We start from the raw sequence: 6,000 nt of genomic DNA, 5'->3' as shown, positions 1-6,000 counted from the left end.
ACCCTCACTCCCAAATTAATTTACCATATTTAGTTTTAAATATTTTATATATCCCTCCATGGCATATTTAAAGGAAGTGTATGTAAGATTGTGGCCAAAACTGGTACTGCAACCACTTTCAAATGACTGTAGAGCGGTGTATCCCCTCTCCCCCTCCCCACTGACTCGAGGTTGCCAGATAGGCTGCGGGATCCAGCAGGAACATTTGTAGCTGCAGCTGTGGTAACTACAGCAGATCTGGCAACCCGGATGCCAAAACACTACTGACTCCGTGATTGGTCGATAGGTGGAGGGTGGAGCTTCAGGCCAAAACACAACATGTCAACATCAACATCAGTTGAGGGCTGCAACAACAACTTTTAAATGACAATATCCTGGCTGGACTGTTGTCAGTGATATAAGTATTTGAAATTAACATGATTTCTTAATGTCTAGTGACGTATCAGGGCCTTTTTATGATTCATTGAAATACATTTCTTACATACAGTTCCTTTAAGTCACACTTGAATGCTCCTCGATGAGAGGGGGTCCTTCTGTGTCCAAAAACATCTTGGGACAAGGTTTTCACACTGACAGCTGTCATTGTAAGACAGTTAGCAAATCTGACAGTGTGTTTGTCAGAGTTAGAAACATTACGGGGGCATCCAAAATCTAACATGAACTGTCTCATAAATGAAGTTTCGTATTATCAAATAGCATTAAAAAAAAAAGCTTATTTTTCAGGATAGATGTGCAGACCTAAGCGCGAGTTTAGGTTTTTTATGGGAACCAGAATTTCTAACAGCAGCTGTGGTGATGCAATGACATTACCTATCAGCGATTCAGCGACTTTAAACACCCCTTTAAAGGCACAACACCAGAAAAAATGGCCATTTCATTTATAGTCAGGGAGAAAGTTAACATTTTAAAATCTGAAAAAGTTACAAAATAATGAAAAATTCTGGAACAAAAGATTTCACTAACGTTATAAGGCATATATTATAAAGCATAACTGAATAATATTTTTTTCCTTGTAAATGTAAGTAGCATCAGAATTTTTAGATACGGAAATATGATGTTTTAGATATTAAAACCGATTATTTAAAAATATATAGAAAAACCTACACCTACTGAGTAAAACATTTTTTTTTTTTTTTTTTAAGTTAAACCATCTGGGCATTATTTGTGTTTACAAAGCTATTCTTAACAGCGCAATAAGTGATTACATTTTAATAAGATGTCAGCAAATGCATATGTGGTTAGTGAGTCACTGGCCTGAATTTGGAGGCATAAAAACCTTTGAGAATCACTTCCCATAATATTTATCCTTCAGCGCCACACTCTAAAAGATCTCCTGACCGCATGATAAATGCACCACAGTTCTGATTTCTCAATCATCACCAGGGTGCTGTTGAAGCAGAGTCTTTAGTATTAAGTATTAGTTTAGCAGGCAAACCTGTCTCTAGAAACCTAAATCTTTTTTTCCCATTCAAACGCAAACATGACCAAGACAAAATAACCTGTTCTATCACAAGAAGGATGAAGAAAAAGATTAATGAAACAATAATTCTGTCAAAAATGTGATGTTGCAGCAAATAATTGTCGTACAAATGAGAAATCTGGAAAACATATGTCCCCCTTTAGATATATGTACCTAAGCTACATTTCTTGTGTACGGTAATGAAGTATAAACACAATAAAATGTTCACTCAACAGATCGTTACTGCTGGAAAACGTGCTGTACTCTCAGAAAAGAGTAATAGCTTAAATACTGTCACTATTTAAAATATAACAAGAAAAGTAAAACCTTTTTTTTCTAACGAAAGCCTAGATTACAGCAGTTTGGCAGAACTTTGGCAGCTTGAGAAGCCTTGTGTAGGTAAAGGCACAATATGTAAGACTTATAGATTAAAATATCCAAAAATCACTAGAATTTTTTTAATATTTTGTGACCTGTGTACTTATAATATCCCAAATTTTTGTCTTATTGTTTGAATCCCTTGTTTGATTCACCACGAGTAACGTTTTTACCATGCGTCAGAGTAAACACTATTTTGTCAACATAGCATACTCATAACTATTTATTTTAAAATGAATTGCATGTCATTTAATCATCCTGTTTTTATTAAGATGATATTCTATTGATCTAGATTAGTGCAAAGTGCAACAAGGGTCTCATACCAGTCACCAAGTGAACGCACAGAGTAATGATATAACTAGCTTTCAACACACTCAAATGTATTTAGTATGATTGTTTTCACCATGTAAAACAGCAATGCGTTACCCCACATACACAGCAAAAAGAGCGGAAGCGGCGAATGCAGCATAATAAAAGCTCCGAACCCCGTCTTTTGCACAGGTCTCTCTCATTAGCACTCGCTCCCACAGCTCTCGGTCTGTCCTGCTTCATACCACCGTAACAACATTAATACATTCGCTCATTCATGGACTTGATTTCCCCCCAGTCCGTCGGATTCCTTTCCATCGTCTGTGGAGGTGAAGAGTCAAGACTAGATCCCCCATGATTCCACATTCATTCACAGCATCAAGCTACATCTTTGTCATAAATAAGTGACCTCATGGAAGCGAAACTTACATACTGTGCCTTTAAGCTGGGACAGTATTATGAAAGATTTAAAATGATGTTGGTCTTTCTATATAATATCTAAGGTATTCTAAGGCCCCGTCCACACGGAGACGCGTTTAGCTTTATACGTATACATTTTGTACCATATCAGCGTTTCGCCCACACGGATCCGGCGTTTTAGAAGCATGAATCCGATATTTTCTGGAACCGGGTCTCAAAGTGGGTAAATCTGAAAACGATCATCTTCTGTTTTCGTGTGTACAGCGAATCCGTATATTTTCTGAAATTGTGATCTCATCACACTACGTCCAGCACGGTGAAGAGTTAAGGGATACAACTACGGGCACTGGGCATGCGCACATCAATATCGCGTCATTTAATTAACGTATCTGCATTATTGTAAGGGTATGTTTTGGGTTGGGGTAGATGTAGGCATTAATAAAACACATCTGTTAAGTAGCAAATGTATTTATTGTTCTTTTATTGTGAGATTTTGCCTCACCTCCGACCACTGCTATACCCCTGCTAGCCACAACTCTTCTTCTCCGTTTTTAGTGTATTTCTGTGGCAGAATTACAGCGCCACACACTGGCCTGGCATTCAAACTACATCGTTTTTAGTCAGTTTCGGTAATCTCGTGTGGACGCAGATATTTCTTGAAACGAGGGGGAAAAAAAGATCGGATTGGGAAAGCACTGGCTTTGTGTGGACGGGGCCTAAGTAGCTGGTAGACAGTTGTTTGGATGTGTTTAAGGTGGTTGCTCAAGTGTTGCTTATTTGCTAAAATATACTGGCTGGTTGATAAGACAGTGTTGTGATGTCTTGGCTGGTTTATGGTGACCAAAGGTCCTGTTTTCAAGTCCTGTCTGGGCCCTAATATAAAAATATTCTATCCATACAGAAGGGGTATACTTTAAATGTGTTGAAATTAATAAGGAATCTCTGAGTAAACGTCGAGTAGCATTTGAGTATCTCTTTGCGAGGCTGAGTGTCCTGGTTTTTGGTTATCAAAATACGGTCACCCGGTTGCTAGGGTGCTGTTATGTTATAAAGATCTAAGATGATTCTAGGCCGTTGCTAGGTTGTTGTTGGGCACAGTTTGATTACTTAGGATTGGGACTGTCCCTGAAAAAAGAATTTTGTTTTATTCATTTCCTGGTATTTAAGAAATAATGCAGGCCCAAGCTGAATGCAAGACACTAAACCATTCCTCTTTATAGTGCAAGAAAAATGATGGACCATAAATGAACAGCTGAAGAAAGATTCACTCGTAATACATTGCATCACCCTCAGAAGTACTTTTGCAGCTCTCCGAAAATTAAGTCACATCCAGACGGTGAGGAAAACAAAAAGATTGCTGCACAAATATCCAAACCTCCCAATCAGTTACAGACAGACAGACAGACAGACAGACAGACAGACAGACAGACAGACAGACAGACAGACAGACAGACAGACAGAGAGCGATAGATAGATAGATAGATAGATAGATAGATAGATAGATAGATAGATAGATAGATAGATAGATAGATAGATAGATAGATAGATAGATAGATAGATAGATAGATAGATAGATAGATAGATAGATAGATAGATAGATAGATAGATAGATAGATAGATAGATAGATAGATAGATAGAATATTCTATGGAAAATAATGAGCTAAAGTGACCATACTTCTTCGAATCATCTAATTTTAGATCGAGAAGAACACACTGAATCTTTAAAGCGCATTCACTGTCAGTGCCCATTCAAGGACATTGAACTCACTGCATGATTACTAAGTAGTTGACCAGAAAATTGTCATGTTCAAATTGTGTCCAGATGCCCTTGCATTATGGTGAACCAGATGAAATGGCTCTGCTTTGCAAATGTGCTGGGATGTACTTGAGAGAAGAAGAAAAAACGAATAGGGACCGTTTCCTCATGCACTGATACTTTCTCTGCAATATTGAGAATTGAACCTGTCTGTTGAAAGACTGTTTTCACGATCTGTCACAAATGTATCTGACAGTTTGTGTTGACATTTAATATTTCTTCAAATTTGAGGTCCTTCTTGTATATTCAGCAGGGTATGTATAATTGTGCAATACATTGCACAACAATATTGAACAGGCAGTCGATCACACTCATTTCCAGATTCATCTTTCATTCCGGAAATCAACTGGCAATTACATTCAGTTCATTCGGCTCCTTGGACACTCTCCATGTAATGAACCTCTGTGGGGCCATCAGAGCCTCAGATGTGGTTGATAGTGGAAGGACATCTCTTAGTTTGACTAAAATCACAGCTGCACAACGTGGGCCAGGAAATTCACTATTAGCTTTTTAAAGCTTTCTGTGGGCCTGTGGAAAACGTACTATAATCTAATCTGCCCGTGTGGTTTTGTAAATGTAATTAAAGCAGCCGCTGCTTGAGGTCGGCGATCTTGATTCTGGAGGTCCAAAGCTCATCTGCTCAGCTAACCGCAGGTCTAGTTGCTACAGACAGCAAAACAGCAAACAAATGAAGTAGTAATTATGACTGGCATGACCTTTAATTTACAGATTAATGCAAATCTATTAAAAGAGGTATTTTGAAACCAATGTAAAAGCCTCACATAAATATATGGCTGGCAAAAAAATACAAACACACTCTAGCTGCCAGTTTGACAGAAAGGCACCGCTCACAGCCCAGCGCTCAGGCGGTCTTTGCGTCAGGAGCAGAATTAGATATCATTCAGTACACTCTATCAACCCTTTGCAGTAGTTGTGCTGAGCCAAATACTCCTGTGACAGCCAACTCACATGTGTTTTGTGGACAGAGGACAATTGTCCTTTTGTCCTCGTGCATGGCCTGCCTTGTTCTGGCTCTTGTTTTAGAAAGCACTGTTTTGTGCCTTTTTTCTTGTTTAGCCAAGAAACATTCTTCTTTAGAGATATTTGGTGATAAAAATGCAAGTTTGCTTTGTTCTATTGCTGCAGACTTTGATTAGGTGGGACAATTTGGTGTTTGTTTTTCAAATGAAGAGCCCTTCCTACTCACTCCAACTCACTCAACACAGACTGTGATGAAAGGAGAGAATAATCAAAGACTTAGTGCTGGTGGAGGTGGTAAAGATTGACGAGGGGGAGGCGAGTTATTTTTTTTTACCTCTTGCTGATAAAGTTTTCTCCAACTGAGAAGCAATTTTAACCATGCAGGGCACGATCATGCTTATGCGTCGCCTATCAAGGACATACTTTATTTTGTAGAAACCATTGAAACACCAAAGACGCTTTAATATATTATGTGATTCGTTCGGAATTCACAGCCTGTGAAGAAGTTACAAATTGCCGGAGGAATGTTTTGAAAGGAGAATGGGAATATTATATTGACATAAACACAAATTCACGAATCTCAGGTCAAAGAAATGATCTATGGCATTTCATTTGACTGTTTTAACAGCCGGATCC

Source organism: Pseudorasbora parva, chromosome 17 (assembly GCF_024679245.1).
Source record: "Pseudorasbora parva isolate DD20220531a chromosome 17, ASM2467924v1, whole genome shotgun sequence".
NCBI lineage: Eukaryota > Metazoa > Chordata > Actinopteri > Cypriniformes > Gobionidae > Pseudorasbora > Pseudorasbora parva.
Note: the sequence above shows the minus strand (reverse complement) of the source record.